This window comes from Myiozetetes cayanensis, unplaced genomic scaffold (genome assembly GCF_022539395.1).
Source record: "Myiozetetes cayanensis isolate MyiCay16 unplaced genomic scaffold, myiCay2020 scf18, whole genome shotgun sequence".
Lineage (NCBI taxonomy): Eukaryota > Metazoa > Chordata > Aves > Passeriformes > Tyrannidae > Myiozetetes > Myiozetetes cayanensis.
The window spans coordinates 10,340,704-10,359,329 of NW_026087389.1; positions in this window are offsets into that span (position 1 = coordinate 10,340,704).

Sequence of the window (18,626 nt, forward strand, 5' to 3'; positions counted from 1 at the left end):
CTTCTTGTCCCCTGAGGCCTAGGCAGTTGCTGGTAGTTTTAAATCATTACTCAAACAGGTTGATTAAATTCCAGCTATCAGGATCTATTTTGCTATTAGAAGAGCTGATGAGTGTTTCTCTGGGACTCCTCTCCTCCCTCCACCCCCTCCGGATTTGCTGTGTGCAGTTATGTATCCCTTAAGTTTTCCTTGAAAACTCAGATTCATTCAGTTCCGTGAATGCCCGATTCACAGTGGAGCTGACACATTTCATTAAGCTCAGCACATTGCGTAGAAGCTTGGCAAAGGGTCCCTGGGCTTTATTCAACCCAGACACACCGTGTGACCAGCTGTCACAGACTGGTTGTAAAATTAGAATAAAACCATAAAACACAGTTGAGGGAAGGGAAAAAATTTTCCCTCCCCGGGGACGACACTTAGAGCTGTGACAAAAGATTCACAGAGCACATCAGACACAGACACACACAAAAGCTTTGTGCAGAACTCAGCTGTTTTTATTTTTCATGCTTGCACATTATACTGTGGGTAGGTGCCACCGTATAAAGGATTCACCTTGCTCCAGCTTCAGCACGAAGTTCTGCTTTTAACTTTGCTGTCCAGAGCACACACCATTTTTAGTGGAACAGTGAATTCTTTTGACCAGGCTGCAGGATTAAAAGCAAGTCTGTGAAAGCCTTGGTCTTGCTCTGCTACATGAGAGAACAGCACGAGAATGGAGAGTTGTGTGGCCCTTTTCCATGAAGAGACTAAATAAAATCTGTTTGTGTTCATTAGATCTGCCAGAGCCCGTGCGAGGTAGACACGTGCACTGGTTGTGCCTGTTTTGCAGAGCTCTCTTTTCCCTCCCTTTGCATAAGGTGGCACACTGTGGGATTCTTCACTTCACAGATGCACCTGGGTATGGGTTTTTTTCGTGTCTCCTCTGGCCTCAGGGTTGTTAAGTGGCCCAACCCCAAGCAAAGCTATGACTTCTCATCTTGTCTCCACTTAAGAAACAAAGCTGGGTGGCTATCACAGTGCATTTAATGCATGGGATGCTGGATCAGGAGAGAGGGATCTGCACTGCAGCTGTTCCAGGCATCTTTTGAGGGGAACATCAGGCAGTAATCAGCTGGAGCATGAAGCTTGTTGCATCTGATTACATGGCTAAAGTATCCTTATAGATTTGAATTTTAGGACTCCTTTCTGCATTTGGGAGCTCACTTGGAGTCACTGAGGGAATGATTTTTTGAGTATCCGTATTTTCTCTTGATGTCAGATGCAGATCTTAATTGTCTGTAATAGGACTCCCCAGATTAGTGGATATGAAAAGACTGTGGCCTGAGTTGGCACAAACAGAAGTGAGTAACAAAGCTGGGACAAAATTTCTATTTCCTGACTTTCACTGTTGCAGTTTAACTACCTGCTGTTATTTTTATTGTCATTGTTAGGTAATTGGATAATGTATAAGTAGGTCATAACTTTGGCAGAGAAATAATTCGAGACTTCAAGCCCCTGATAGATGACTACTGTAGATGCAAACAAAATTAGTTAATTAACAGTGATGAAATTATATCATCATCCAGTAAGTGAAGCATGCAACACCATGACTGGAATCTGTTCAGTGCCTGCTGTTTACCTTGATTCATGCCAATTTATAAAATGGCTTAAGTTATTTCCATTCCAGCATCATGTTCTCCACGTGGGAGAAAGCTTGTCTAATGAAATGCTTTCAGCTGAAAAATTGTTTTTTGAGGCTCTTTAATCCCTTTCCTCTGTGATAAGGAGGTGCAGTTCTATGTCCATGCTGAATTCTGATCCCTCTGGAGCAGAGAGGGTAGCAAAGTATACAACATGGAAATTAAATGCATGTTAAGTTCTCATTTTTTAAGTGCCACACATAACCTTGCATAGAAGAACAGCTTTTTGAGGATGCTAACAGGCATCTGCTATGACTTTTCCATGCAATGTTACAAGTTGCACTCATCTCTTAAAATCAGGTCAGTATGTTGAAAAGACGGAGAGATGAGGCTGCTGAGATGTGTCAGCACAGTAAATGAAGGTTTGGGTTCAGTCTGTTCTCTGTTGGACTAAAGAGTCACATCAGGTTCCTGTCCTGAACAGTGACACAGCCACCGGAGATGGAAAACCCCCACTGGTTCTGCTCTGGGATGGATGGATAGATAGGTGGATATATGGATGGATTTGGGTCTGGAAAAGGCCAGGCAGCTCCGTTTCTGTAGGTACCCTGCATTTTGTTCTTCCAAAGTGCAGATGCAAGGATGCTTTGAGTCTGATTTACAGCAGAATTTATTAGGCTAATCCTGCATGATTCACTGTGTGCAAACAGATGTGGCTTTTTGCAATATATAAACAGAGGTCCCACTCACAGCATTATTTTGTTGATAAATGTATTAAAAAACCCCACAAAACTAACAAAGCACCTCTGATATTGGGAAGCAGTAGGCTGTTACCTCAATCCAAAAAGAGCATCTTGAATATGAGCATAAGACTAACATGAGGAAAACTAAATTATGATATTGATGTTTTAATTGCCATATTAGTAAAAAGGTGGCAATGTTCAGCATCTCATCAGATTTAACCCAAGAGGGGATATCTGGCGTTTCTCTTTATTTCTCTTTATTTCTACTGTGCTTCTATAAATCCTAAGCCTTTTTTTTTTTAATAAAAACTTTATTTTATGGCTTTTATAAGAACAAATTTCAGGTCCAGACACACTTTTCCCTGGTGAGTTTTGGAGTTTCACAGTCTTTTTTCCTCCCTTTTTTCACTTTTCTTTTTTTTTTTTTTTTTCTTTTTTATCCCCCCCTTATTCCAGCCGGGGATCTGAGGAACAAGGCTGTTTGTCAGGCAGCATTTTTGTCTAAAGTGGAATGTGACCAGCCTTCCCAATGAAAGGCTTTCAAATGGGCTGCCTGGGGGATCTCACGAGCAGACTCTCCCTCATTTCAGTAGCAAAAGAGTGGCTCTGCTATAGCTGGCCTGGCAAGATGGATACACAGGAGTGAAGGTCTCTCAAGGGAGTGAAGCCAGCTGGAGTGTCCTCTTGACTGAGCAAATCATAAAGGGAGTCCTTATTCTGCTGGGAAGAAATTGTGGGATTGGCTTTACTCCCAGCCTCTGGCAAGAGGGACATGTCCATGGCAGTGCTTTTGTCCCTGTGCACTGTGTGGCTTCACTTTGTCTTCAGAACAGGACTTTCTTGCTGTCCAAGGGGACTAGGGGACACAGACTTGAAGTGAGAGTGGTCCTAAAATAGCTTTAGTGGCAACATGAGCTCAACCAGGCCCCAAAAGTATGGATGTACCTTTATGTTACTTTTCCTTCTCTCCTTTGCTTGTTCTTCTCTCTCACAGCATTGGCAGAAAAGCCCTCAGGGTTTTTTTTGCTGTCCACTTGCTGCCCTTTATTTTTCCTGACAGGTGTTTGTATTGATTCTGACGTGATCAAGTGGTTAGTGTCATTCTCGGTCTTGTTATTAGGCATTTTTAAATGCGTTAAATTGCCTGCCTGATGCATGCAGTATTGCACTGCATTGTAGATTCAGATGTTTAATTTGTATCTTCTGAAGCATCTTCCCCAAGAAGGTAATAGATGCACTTTTCCCTGTAAACAGATAATACCTCCAGAAAAAAAAGAAAATGCTAATGCTGCTGTTCCCTTGGGGTTCTGTGTCTTGAAGGGCCTCTCACCAAATAAGCTGCTGCCAGACTGGGAAGGAGGGTTGGATCTTCAGCTGTGTGATGGCTTAGGCCTTTTAAATGCAAATCCACGTTTCTGAGATCTGATTTAACAGAAAAAGATTGTGTGAAAGCAACATCTTTAAGTACATGCAGTTTTTAAAATCTGTCAACCTGAAGGGTAGTTTAGCTTTGGCAACTGGCTCATCATATGAGAATTAATTAAACTTTTCATGGTAATAGCTACTTTCTTCAAATTGGAAAAAAAAATCATACTTCTGTTAAGCAGGGATACCACAGACTCAGTCTAGTGTGTGAAAATTTGTTGATTTCTAAGGGACTTTAGCAATGGACTTCTTGAGAATTGTCAATATCATTAAAGCATAAGTAAGATGAAATTCTGCTCTCAGTATATTCAAAGTTTGAATATAGAGGGTGACTTACCAGTTGCTGTCTAAGTAATAATCCCACTGGGGAAAAATCACAGGCACAAAAGCATTTGCACAGGCCTGGTGTGAGAGTAAGGTATCCCTGGGTGTGCAAATACCCCCCTGGCCCCCTAAGGCAAGAACACAGACCAAAGCAGGGCAAATGCATGGGAAGCCATGAGCTACACCTGTCATTTGGCTTTCTGTTTCTGTACCTCAGTGTTTCCATCTGTAAGCTGGGAACAAGTAGCTCCACACTTCTCAAAACTGTTGTGAAACTTCATGCATGGGAATTTATAGAATGATTTGAGGTCCTCTGGCAGTGAGGTGGCATATTATTAGAATCGGAACTGGGCCAAATACTGAGTTCATACATGGACCCTGGGGACCAAAGCTTGACTCAGATGCTGTAGGTAAATTTAAATCCGTGCCACAGTTGCTATGTCTGCAAAGAATGGCTGTTTTCCTTTTAATCTGCTGTTCTTCAATGGGTTTCCAGCCTTTGCTAGCCTGTCTTTGTGAAATGAATTTTCACCATTCAAAAGCAGCAGTGTTTTATTTTTGTTTTAGCTGTGCTTGGGAATGCAGAGCAATTCAATCAAGAGGAAAATACACCATGAAAAGCTCTGAAAGCCCTGAGGTCAAGGATCTGAAGTTACCCACAATATTAATGACAAACCAGTGGCTGCACCATGGCAACGGACAGAAGAATATGTGGCGTGGAAACCATAAGTAGTGTGGGGCTTTGAAATAGCACAAACGGGAAAAAAAATGGAAATTACATCATGTTCTCTCTGTTCCGTGCTAGGACAGCCATGTACAGTCTAATCCCTAATGCTGGTGAGTCCAAGACTTTCAAGAGGGCCCTGTAAGAGATAGAGAAAGGAGTTGGAGCTGGAATTAGACTGCTGAAAATTTTATTGAAAGGGGGAGAGGCTTGGATGGGAGCAAGTTAGATGAAGTTACTTTAAAAAGAAAGGATGCTGATGCTATGGGATCTCCATTCTTGGATTGTCCTCTGGGATTCCCTGATGGGTCCAAGTGAATCACTGAAAAATCAAACATAGTTGGTGGAGCTGATTAGCAGTATGAACCTTAGCATCTTATTTTGCATAAATGCCTTTTTTTCTCTTCAGCTGTATAAGCACTTCTATAGTATAACTATCCATGGAGCTCTCTATACATGTGGGGTTTTTCTTTTTTAAATCAAGCCCCTACTTTTCAGAACACCAGTAAGCTGGATGGTGGCTCAAAACAGGGTCATGGTAAACAGGATCACTGAGCAGCCCACAACTCTGTGTCGATGTAACATCTGTTGCTGCAGGATTCGTTGTGTGCACTTGCAATCTGATGACCTAATTCTCTTCGTGTGAACAGGGAGTGCACTTGGGCAGGGAGAGGGCTCAGATTTGAGGACAGTCCTGTGCAGGAATCTGTCCATTCAGTCTAGTTGGCTGGAGGAACTTGGTTGCAGCAACTGAATGAGAAGAGAAGCATTTAAGGCAGCAAGACGTACAAGGTTTTGTGGAAGAACATTAACCATCCGTGAGGGAGTGGGCAAGGGAAGGAAAGCCATTTAAAATCAGAAAAGAAAGATTTTAAAATAAAAAACAAACTTCCCTGCGTAAAGGCAAGAACTGGAGAAACACTGAACTTATTGCAGTAAATGCTGCAAAGGGTCACTTAGTACCTAAAATATACCCATAAGACCCTTTTAATGGTATGAAAGGCAGTAGCTCAGGAGGTGTTAAATTTGAGAGGGAAGTGCTGTGCAGATTCTGGGCACTCTGGTGAACAGTTTTCTTTGAAGCATTCTGATGACTTGGGAAAAGGGGGATTAAATGACAGAAGAGTTCAGCTGCTGGGACATGAGGCTGAGAAATGTGACTGTGTTTTCTTCAGTTGGTTGGCATTTCTTGAGTACCTTTTAATTGCTTGTTCAATGTATCGTTCAGTGGCTGTTCAGCTGACCTTGAGTGTTTTTCCTCTGAACACCAGTTGCATCTTTTCATATTTTCTAGTGCTTTGTGGGATTGTAGCTCCAACCACACAGCAAACATAAATGAGATAAAGCTGCCTAGTCATTAGTACTCATATTTCCTGAGGGCATTCTAGTTTCCAAAATAATCCTAATTTTACCAGTTTAACTATTTTTTAACGGCCTCCTTTGCACAGATCCTTTTCTCCTCATAACTAGTTTAAATATTTAACATAGCTGTGAATAGCTGGAAATGGCAATGAAGAGCGAGTGGAGGAGGGAGGGTGAAATGTCTGTGTGTGCAGTTAGGGTGATCCAGTTTCTGTGGAATTGTTTTGCTGACTAGTGTCTCCAGGGCAGAGGCATGCTCTGGATTCCTGGTCCCTTTCTATGACTAGCTGGGACTGACTGGCAGCAGATTACAGTCCCATGGAAGATCTTCAGGAGCTCCTCATCTGCCTTAGAGGGTATGAGCAGGACAGGACTGATGGCCAGGTTTGGGGCAGAAAAGAAACATTGTCTTTGCTGTTTACTACTGGAGGAAAATGTATGGCCTTGGGCTCTTGTTGCTTCCAAAAACTTTTAACAAAGGGATCCTCTAGGAGAATTTGCTTCCATGCAGGGCAGCTGGTGGAGAGGAGCTGGGTGCATCCATGCAAGACTGATCTCTGTGCTATGGAACATGATTAATGTGATGAATGTCCCTATCCTTTGGACACTCTTAATCACAGAATCACAGATTGGGTAAGATTGGAAGGGACCACAGTGCATCATCTGGTCCCACCTCCCTACTCAAGCAGCTCTAGGGTCATCCTAAAGCATATGGTACAGATATGCAGGTATGCATCCAAACAGTTCCAGAATATCTCCAGTGAGATAGACTGCACAACCTCTCTGGTCAATGTGTTCCAGTGCACAGTAAGGAAGATCACAAAATCACAGAACTGTTATGATTGGAAGGGATCTCTGGAGATCATCCAGTCCAACTCTCCTGCCAAGGCAGGGTCATCTAAAGCAGATTACACAGGAATACATCCCAGTGGGGTATGAATGTCTCCAGGGAGGGAGACTCCATGACCTCCCTGGGCAGTCTGTTCCAGTGCTCTGCATTAAGCTCCTCCTCATGTTCAGGTGGAACTTTTCATTGAGAGATATTTAGACAGTCCTTCAAAGCTGAGAGATGTACAAGTAGTTGGCTAAACTAAGGTTTAGGTTGAAGGCTAAATGCAGTGCTGATGTGATGGAGAGAGAAAGGTAGAAATAGTGGGTGCCCCATTTTAAGTGGCTTTCTAGAAGGTTGCAACAGGCAACATGGGGAGAAGTTTGTGTATCATCCTTTGTTTCTTGTGCTATTGCTTTCTCCGAGGGCTATTTTGCTGGTCAAACCAGATACTGAAAACTCCGAGCTACTTTCCTCTCAAAAGTGGCACAGATGTTACACTTGGACTAAGATCTGCAAATCTACCTCTCTTTGGCTGCTTACTTGTCTCCCCTCATTAATGTCTTGATCTTTCTCAAGATGGTTGTGTGGCTATGGAGCCACAGCTGCCTCATAAGTACAACTCACGCACTGACTGTGTCACATAACCAGCAGTGGGGGCTGTCGGGCTCTGGAGGCTTTTCTGTGACTTCAGATCCATCTGGAAGTAAACCAGGAAGGGGCTAAGCCTGCTATCACTGCATGTATAACCTGGTGCCAACACACATGAGAGCAGTGAGACCCCAGAGGAGCTGCTATCCTTGCCTCTGTGACATCTTCCTGGGCTTGCAGAATGATATGGTGTGTCTTGTGGGTTTGGGCTGCACAAAACTTTCAGCATGCAAAGGAGGTTTGGCCACTGCTCCTCCAGCTGTTCGTACAGTGTTACGTGTCAGTGGTAACCCTGTGTGTAATATCAGAAACAGCAGCTACAGATGGAAAATCACCAAAGTGCAAGTCGTACTGACATGCTCAATGCTTGACATCAGATTCCTCGGAAAGGATCCTGAGGAATCTGGGAACTGTGGCACATGATGGATTATTTCTGGTTTGGCCTGTCTCCTCTGGGCAGCTTATTTCTGTCAGTCTCTGCTCCTCTTGACAGCTGAAGGGTTGTGGAAATGCAGCTCGTCTCTTGCTGCCTTTACTATTTCAGCTCTGCTAACAGGCTGGCATAAGTCTGAGTGTGACACATGCAAGTGGTGATCATATGACCTAAGGTGACAAAGTCCTGGAGTACAGTCTGCTCTGTTCTTTCCAGCAAGGGTGCAAAAAATAATCGTGTGTCTTTGCTGGAAGCAAAAGACATGCTGAAACTCCAGCTGTTATGTTCCTTCAGAGTTTGTAGGTAATTAAGCACCAACAAAAACAGCTTACATGGGTTACAGATAAGAGGCACATTTAAAGTCCATTGTTATCTTCTGATCCCTGCCAATAAAACCTTCAAACTGCTTCCAGCTCTTAGTAACTCATTGAGGGGCATATTCCGAACTCTTCCATCGCAGTTCTTGGCTTGCTCAGGATATGACAAGAGAGGTTTTTAATCCAGGCTTGGTGATCTTACTTTAGTGTGGGATGGTTGGCTTAGGCATCTTCTTTTCTTGCAGCCAGTTTCCAAAAGGCTCAAAGAATAATGCTACCAACTCCCTGAAGTTCCTGATAGTTCAGCTTTCTCCCTTGAAGACTGTCCGACAGCAGGAAACAACCTGTCCCAAAACTCACTCTCAAGCATAGATTCAAAAAATTTAGAGCCCAAGCAAAGCTGTGGGATGATCCCACATCTGTAATGGGTCAAGAACCAGAGTTGAAGCCGAGATTGTAGTGGCATTTTCACTCCAGATCCAAGAGTTTTTTTAGAGTCTTATGTTTATATAACCTGAATAAAGTTGTGGGTGGACTCACAATACCTTACTGAGTAGCTATTTTGTATCGTTAATGCTGCTGTCAATATTAACTGGTCAGTCCTTTTCAATAACATTGAATTCTCTTTTTCACTCTGCCTAGAAATTTATGCCACAGTCTAGGGCTCAGCGAAGGAGCCACTCTGTCTTCGAGCTCATTCTCTGCAGGATGGTGTTTTTCTAGTAGAGATCCCAGGAAAATAATAGCACTTGAGGGAAGGGTGATCTTACCCTGAGGATTGTTTGAATCCCACTTACACAGGTAGAAGGAACAGAACAAACTTGGTGGCTTCCTGCACCAGAAGAGGAGGGGACCTCACTGCAGAGACTGTTATTTTCTGGGCACTGGGGCCAAAGTCGTTCTGTCAGCAAATATGCTCTTGTAATGCACGAGACCTCTTAGGTATGCAAAGGAGGCACGATGAGCCATAAGCTCTTGTAACAGTTCCAAAAAAAAGAGCAAAAGTCCCGTGCCGTTTGTTCACAGCCTTCATGGTGTCTGCAGAGGGGAAATCTAGTGCCTTTCTCCTGCCATCTTGTTTCCCATGAGTATCTGGCAAAGAATGCCTGATGCAAAAAATAGCTGTGGCAAATGCCGTCTGTTTCCATTACTGTATGGGGAATGACTGGCTTATGTAACATGCAGCGTGAAACCACTGCAGAGATCAAATATAAATATTGCCCTATTGTGGAATGTACTGGTGGCATAGCTGGTGTTTTCGTGGCTGATGAAAAATCAAAGCTCATTATCACTCCTGAGGTTTGCCCTCTCTTGCATGTTGGTGTGTGGGTCTGTCTATTTCTGTGTATTGAAGGCGCTGGGTCAAATCCTGATAATTCTGAGTCTATTTTTTCTTGCTTGCTACTCAGGCAAAACTTTCATTGACACTAATTGGAAAGCTGCCCAAGTAAGGGGTGCTAAGGGAACTGAGAAGCTGGCTGTAACTGGGCTTGATTTTAGTTTCTGAAAATTCCTTTCTTGAGATTTTCTTTATATAATATATATTTGTTAATGAAAGTTTAGTCGGTGCAAATTTACACTGCACCACTGGAGACAAACGTTGATTTTATGCAGCTGGGATCTCTTCTACTCTACATTTGAGATATAGGTGTATTGTGTCTGTGGACCTGTGCTTTGCAGAGTTTGCCTGTGGAAGGGTGAGGGTCTATGAGTGAAGTCAAGCAGATGGCAGCGGAGCTGTGCTGACTTGCACTGGCTATAGGTCTGGCATGTAGGGTATTTATCTTTTTTCTTCTTTTCTTTTCTCCCCCCTCATCACTGGAAGCATTTTGAGTTTGATGGCAAAGTTTCAAACGAGTCCCCTTCAATCTCAAAGCTTTCCCTGCTTTTTTTCCTTCTAACCAGCTGCATCCAATCTTGTTCTCTCTGAACTGCCACCACTATCTCTCACAAAGGTGGCAGGTTGTCATTTGGCATGGAGGGCCCCACATGGAAGTCACCTGGGGAAAAACTGGTTTGTGAAGTGAAATGCATACCCAGCAGATGAAACAATCCTCTGGCAGTGTGTTAAAAATATTTGCCAGGTGAGATCTTTAAACCAGAGGCAGTCAGAAAGAAAGATGGATTTTCTTTTATCATTAGCCTGGTTTTTGATTTTGGACTCACTCAAATCGTGCACTTGCTTCTCAGGAAGAATTTGGATTGAGGAAAAACAGACAAGTCCATTCTGAACAGATGGTGCTGCAAAAATGGGTGGCAGAGAGGTGGCATGAAAGGAAATGTGGGGGTTGGTGTGAAACAGGGATGGAGAGATGGAGTGTGTCTGATATAGGCTCAAGCAAGTCTGTGAGTGCTGATGTGAGCCAGCCCCTGAAGTGAGCTGGGGAGCTCGTGGTACATAAAAATCATGTCAACAAGAAGAACCTTGTGTGAGTGCACAGGGGCTTCCTGTTTCCATCAGTGGCACCAATGAGAGTCGTCAAGTTCCAGCTACTTGCTGGACAGAGTTAAAGGCTTTATTCTTGTCTTTCTCTCCACATCCTGAGCTTCCTTTTGCTGCTGCTACCACTCAAACTAGTTTGGAGTTTGGGAACTTGGGACTAGCCCACCCAATTCCTTTCTTACGTTCCTTTCATTCATCCTGTGTTTGAAATAATTGGGTTATTTTCTAATTATCCCTGGAGAGTGTGGGTGAGACCATGCTTTGGACCACAGTGTTGGTCATGGGAAATAAGCATGGAAAATGTTCTGATCATGTTTTGAAAATGTTCTATTATGTTTTGCTATTAAGGAAGCAGTGGTGGGAGAGTTGGCAAGGGCTTATTGATGGCCCTTCAGAGAAGAGATTCCCAAATTGAACAATAACATTTCAGCACCCACAGTCCTATTTACTGGTGTCAGGCCTCTGAATCTCTTCAGCAATGTGATATATCCACCCTATGCTCCCACAGTCAGTAAATGCTTGCACTTGTACAGAAAGGTGGCATCCTTCCAGAATAGGCTTTGAGAGGAGGTAATGAATAGATTAAACAGATTGGTTATTCTCAGTGACACATGAATCTCTCTGGAGACAGAAGAAGGAGGACCTCTATACTGAGAGATGCTCCTGATGAACATTTATAAACACTAGCATAATGTTCTGCAAACTCAATAAACTTTCAGTGAGCTGTATATAGTGCTTATTATCTGGCCTGACTCTTTACCATAACAAATATGTTGAGTTGACTGTTGTTCATGTCAATGCTAATCAAGTTTAACATAAGCTTAAAATGCACACTGTGTTTAAACTTCAATTTACACTGGTGATCACCGTAGAACAAGAAATTTCTTCTTTATCAATCAGCTTTACTGTCAGACTTCAGGTTTCTTACCCTTTGATATGACAAGTTATCCCAGCTATTGGCTCAGACAGCTGATTCCTCTGCAAAAAAGATAAACTGGGCTTCGAGTGCAGCCCTGGACTTCCAGAGAAACCATTCTGACTTTCCTGGGATATCTGTAGAAGCAGTAAAATGCAGAAATCCCTTGTATTATGAACCTTTTACATGAGGTTGTTGATTGACTATTTAGGAAACCAAAAGGGCTGAGTAATTTGGATAATTTTGCACATGAAGCCTCTCATACTTCTCATCTTCATTCATTACTATACTTAATATGTAATTACAATCAGGTAAAATGCCATTAGCCATCAATTCCCCATTACTGATGAAGATGGAATTGACTTGCCACATATAAATGTCTTATTTCATGCTTCATGGCCTGAGCCTCCAGAGGACCATCTCATTAATATCTCTGTAGAGCAGGCAGAGGACATTATTTTCCTAGAGCTGGGCTGGAGTTGTATTGCAACCTGAACAGTCAGTATTCAGGATTTTGGTTCAGTTTTTCATGTTTCACAACATTTGTAAATGTTTTAGAGCCCTCCACAAGGCTTCCAGGATTAAATGAGCTCCCTACGAGTGGCATGAGGATGGGCAGAGAGGGTGCTCTTACCTGTGTCCATAGACACTGACACTCTTAACCCCTCTGCAAGGCACAGAGCCACTGGAGGAGAAGGGATTTCCAGGAGTATGGGCAGCCCAGGAACATGCCCAGAACTACCTCTGCTCTGTGTTTTTACTGCAGGGTCCTGAGACATTCAGTGTGTGAAAGTAAGAAATTTTTTTGCTTCCCTTTAAGTTTTGGATTATTATGACCTACCTTACAGTAGTATTGTGAAGCTTCATTTCTCGATATTTGCTGGTTGGGACAAGATCCTCAAAGTATACAGCAGACTTCCTCCAAGTCTGTCACTAAGGCAGAATAACCCAACTCTGCTGCAAGCTCACAGCTGTTCTGGAAGGTACATTAACTACAAACTGACACTGGAGATGAATAAATCCACGTCATCCAGATCTGGAAAAAAATCACCAGTTTTCTTTGAATAATGAGGTGTACTTGCTAACAGACTTGTGACAGCCTCTTCACTATTTCCTGATGTTCTTGGCTTGATTTTCTGTTCCTTCCATTCTCCAAGGGATGATGGACCCATTACTTTGTTTTGAAAAGACATAGTGACATAATGGAGACCAGATCACAGGACTAAATGAAATTATTAATAGATTAATAGTTGTTAGGGGCAGAAGAGACCATTATGAGCCAATCCCCTGACCCCTATAACATAGGACAAAGAGCCTGAAAATTTCAGGAGCAAGTCCTCTGTTTGTATGTTTGTATGGGAGCTATGAGGATATATTTTAGAAGAAGGGTCTTAATTTAAATTACCACAAGTGATGGGAAGTTCCTCTGATTATACTAATTGCCATGAAGTCAAGATATTCCTCTGCCTCCAGACAAAGTGCTGAGGGGTCAACCATAACGTGATTGTTTTATGTTGCACCCTTCCAGGAGGAGAAGCTCAAAGCAAAAACAACAGCAGAGCTTCGGAGGAGAGGTGGCTATGGACTGACTATAGCTCAAAAAATCAATGCAAACAGCCTGTGGAAAAGAGGGAAAGGAGATGGATTACACAAGATTTTACTGAGATTTAAGAGACTATTTCAAGTTACCTACACCAGGCTCTGATACAAGTAGAGCCTGTAGGTCTTGACTGAAGACAGTGCAAGGAGCACTGTGAGAGTTTTCCAGCCCAGCTCAGCCCAATGTGTAGTATGTGATCTACAGGAGTGCACTGAAGAGTAATTGCATAGCTCTGCTCTGAGAAAAAGGCCTGAGGGTATTTTGCCCTGGAGTGAGCTTGATCCTTTTTTTAAACAGATATGTGGCATGTTTAAAAGCAAATAAAGGACTGGACATCAAATGCTTTAGAGCCTGATCCTGGCAGGGAATGTGTTCCTGCAAAATACAGGATGACCTCACGTCACTGTTGAGTGTGAAAGCCAAAGATCTCTAGCACGTAGCAAGACCAGCTCCTTAGTAAGACTAGTGGTGTGTGTTGAGCAAACTTCCCCTTCCTGAGCCAAGAAGGAAAGCAAGCATCTTCTACAGGCAGCTCTTGCATTCTGATACACTCCTTTCTGTATTTCTTTATGCACCTAGTTTGATCCTCTTGACAAAAAGCTTCAGACTTAAAAAAACCTGAGCATAAGCTCCCACAGTGCCTCTGTTCCCAGGGTGGTTGCTTTGCAAAATGCTCCTTCCTCTCAGGCTGCTCGGAAGTGTGGCTGATCACTCATTTACTGGGAGCGTGCCAGCACTTTAAAGGGTTCATGTTCAATTACCCCTCTATGGCACTTTCTGATCACCAAGGAAATGTCTCCAACAATCGAGAAGGCAGTACAGCTGATGAGGATGTTTCCAGCCAAATCCCTTAGCGGGAGGGAAAAAAGAGACACAGGGTTGCTCAGAAAGCCACAATCAAAGTAAGGAGTGATCACTTTAGGAGTATCCATTCACACCTCCCCTCCACCCTGCCTTTAGGTCATAACAACACCCTTTAATGAAAGTTTTTATTACCACGGCTATTGTGGTTTGGGGAATTTAGCAATAATGAAGTCTTTAGAGCAAAATAAATCTATCAACCTATAAACCTATCAACCCCATGGTCTATCTTCATACGTAGCTTGCAAAGCTATTGCATGAATGATTGATGGCATGATTCGTATTGTGCCATTGATTAGTTAGCCACTGACTGAACCATCACCCAGCCCTTTGAAGATGAAGGGTTTAATATTTATTGACATTATCATAATTCTGGCTTTCAGTTCCATGGAGAAAGGCCAGCACTGAAACTTCAGCTCCAGCCACCCCAAACATGGGTGGTGGTAGGAAGCTGATCCACAACCAGGTTCCAAGTTTAGCAAATCTTTATCATGGCATAAAACCCCAGGTGTGACCATCTTGGGATCAATCTCTGGCCTCACTTGAATCACTGGGGTTTTTGCCAGTGGCTAGATTGGAAACAGGACTGCTGACTTGAGAAATTCAAGATAGGATTGTATTTAGAACTTGATCTTACTTTAAACTAGGACAGGAGAAAAAGGGGTTCCTTAGTTTGTGCCCTATCCTAAGGACCTAAGTAAAGCAGCTAATTAAAAATGTTGTCTTAAGTGTCTTTTTCTCAGATATTGAGGAAAATATTAGGGTCTTGTGCCCCATCTTCTACCCCTGTGGGGTACCTATCCCCTTTGAGATGTTCTCACTATCAAGTGGTTTAGCCTGTTAGCCCATCATTTCTGGAAACCTGTAATGAATTTTATTCTCTGAAGGACCTTTATCCCTTTAGCCATTAATGTCCCTTAGACAGCAGACTTTCTCTCTTTTGGGAAGTGAATGAGATCGGATGAGTGTGGAAGTCCTTTATGGGAATGTGTTACTTTGAGGACCTCAGCCAGAACCAGCATCATCTATTGCTGTTTGTAGACAGCCTAATCTGTCAGCATTGTCCTTTCTAGGGACAAGTCAGGTTTCTCTTTCTGAAGAACAGTCTTGTATTAAGGTGATGATTTTATTCTTCATGTCAATACCCAGAGGTTGGAGGTGGAAGAAAAAAAAGAGCTGCTTCTTTCAGTCACCCCAGATCCTTTTGCACTTGCACTGTGGCCAAGCTTAGAGTGTTTGTCAGACACACACTGCCAAAACACTCTGAGTGGCTGTGCTTGGGAGCATCGGGAGCAGGAGCCAGCTGTGCACCGGCTGTGGAGCAGCTGCTGCCCACAGGCACGTTGTGTGCTTGCTGTGTGGCGATGCTCGCTGTGACCGCAGCGCTGGGTGCTGACATCCAGCTTGCTCTCTGCACCACTGAACCACAGTAATCCACCCCTTTCCAACTTTGTATTCCATTTCCAAAGGTTTTAACTCCTGGTGAATTTTGAGCTTGAGAGTTAGTTTCTTTGGGTATAGGTAAAGGAGAAGTAGCACACTGAAAAATGAGCATGGTAAGAAAGTGTCTGTGCTACTTGTGGAGAGGATGGGCTGCCACTAGGCAGAGGCAGACAGAGAACCTTCTCCTGCCTGGAATAGGGCAGGATATTGGGCAGATCCTGACAAACAAAACAGCTTGTGACAAGGAAGATTAAGTGATTGATATTTTAATCTGACAAACTCTACCAAGCCACATCAGTATATCTTATAGTGAGCTTTGCTTTTTCCTTCCTCTGAAATGGTCTTTGGATCTAACATTGAGAACATTGGGAAATGAATGCTTAACACTCAGATTTCAGTGTCTCCTTGCACAGAATTTATTGTCATGTGCAAAAGACACAGTGAGTTGAGGTATTTACTGTGTGAACTTTGAGGATTAAGGTTGTAATGTGGGTAAATGCTGGGCAGGTTTCCCTTGAGTGGCTCTCCCAGTGTGGAAGAACATATTCCTGTGAATACAAACCTCCCTGCATAGCTGCAGGTCTGAGATAAGCAGTTATGCCAAAAGAGTTGTCAACCAGATGAGAAGAAATCTGACCCTGTCCACAGGTACGAGCCCTGACGAACCCAGAAGCCACTTGAATGTTTTGGAGATAAAAGCATTCCTCATTGTCCTTGTTTAACCAAAACCAGCACATCCATGTCCAAGAAAAGAGATGGAAAGTATTGCTAGCTCTGTTTAACTCTAAAGATTTCTTCTGAGATTCATGTTGTCAGTTACTGCACCTTGAAATTTGGTGTTTAAAGCAGATTCCTTCAGTAGTCAGCAGAGAATGATGAGCACTTTTACTGTGTCCAATCTGAAGAAATGTGTTTAAGATGGATTCAATGAATTGCTCCCTGACTTTCTAACCTTCCTAATATTTAGTGGGTTTGATGCAGCCTGTTTCAGTTTTGACATATGCAGTCAGGGGCTTTAGACACTGCTCAGGTTCTGCTGGGTTAACAGTGCTCACAGCTCACATTTTCCCTCATATCTGTGAGAAGCAGAGATTTATGTAGCTCAGCTGATGTGCAGTAGCTCATTAAACCAGAGCAGCTCAATTGAGTGTCTGAGAATGAGAAATGTAGTTAACTGCAATTCATAAAATACCCGAGGATGTACCTCCAGTTGTTGATAGTGGATTGTTTTCAGAAAGTAGCTAGTCAATGTTTATCATAGTTAAATTGTGGAGTGGGAACTCTGAAAGCCATCTCATCCATCCTCTGCTGTAGCTACCTGTGTGTAGACGTTTATTCCTGTAAAGATCTCCATTACTGTAGGCATACTGGCCAAGTGCTTCACTATCTCTGTAGTCTGGAAGCTCTTCCTAAGCTGAAGTCAAATTTCCCATGTCTTTCTGGATGCCTATTAGCATTTCAATGTAGGCAATTAAACTAGTGTATTAATGAACAACAAAATAAACCAAAAATTCCCAGAGGATGTTTAAGTGGGTAAGAGATGAGAAAGGAGGCTAGATTTTGACAGTGACAAGATAGTGACTGTCTACAGTGTTCAGGAGATGTTTTAGGAGGTGCTTTGTTTGTGGAAGTAAGGTTGGAGCGTTTACGTTTTTTAAGCCAGTTTGCTTGGAAAACCAGCAGAGGACTTTTGAAGGGCTCTTCCAGACCAAGTTAATGAAGTATATTTAATTATATATTGATTTGAAAAGTAAGGAGATCTTCAGCAAGACCTTTTTTGCACCTGTACAAGACTCTCTCTGGTACTTGTGACCTGGTATTTGTTTGGTTAGAGTGATAGTCTCTTGGTGTTACAGATGGGATGGAAGTTGTTTTAAAGCTCATTTCTGGGAGGGTGCAAATTCTTCGAAAACTTGTTAAATTATTACCTTCACCCCAGACTGCACACTACAAAACATTTCCCCTGGTCTTAATGTCACCATCCATTCAGGCTTATTAATACACAAGAATTAATGTACCAACAGACTGTCACAAACATGGAAAGCTCAGGGTCCATATACTTACTATGGCTCCCATTACTCCAAACCATTTTGCTGCCAGCTCAGAGTTTCCAGGCAGGGCAGGGTCCATTCTCCAGTGTCTCTCTCTTGTGGCACGGGGGAGGATCAAACACATGGTGCTCAGCAGCCTTGCTAGGGAGGCTCTCCACACAGAGAAACCTGTTTGTCTGTCATTTCAAGGACTCTGTGTTTCTGCTTAGCACACAGATACATAAATAGATCTCATCTTAAGATATCAACGCTGGTTTGTTTCCTATTTGTGGCAGAAGCTTAACTACTAATGGAATAAAAATCCATAAATATGTCTGCAGCTTTTTTCACCCAAGTGTTTAAGGAAGCCTTACCACAGACTATGCTCAGTCGTTAACTGTAATTATCCTGGTAGCATAAATGGGAAGACTGAGGCACAAGAGACTAAAAATACTGCTCAGAACAGCAGCACGTGTAAATGTAAGCTTTGCTTTCCTCCTCCAAACTTGCTTTTCCAACAGCTGGACTGTGCTGCCTCTGAAGTGAGCAGCAGTGCCAATATCCTTCAGAGTCCTATCAGAGCTTTTGGTAAACAGATTCAAAAGCCACTTAGCATATATCATGTGCTATGACTTCTCCTTTTTTTCTGAACCAGAAAGGCTCTGCATCTGGTAGATAGACTGCTGATAGACACTGCTGATAGAGGGAAGGAATAGTTCTCCCTATGGCCAAAGGCATGTAGGGGAGTGGGTAATGTTGAGGGTACAGATTCTTGAAAAGCCAAAGCATGTGATGGCTACTCTCAGCATGCTGGAATGAGACTTGGAGGCAGCACGTGGGTATCCTGATGGACAGGCCCCTCACTGACAAAGCACTTCTTGCATTCAGGAACTGAGTTTCCCTGCA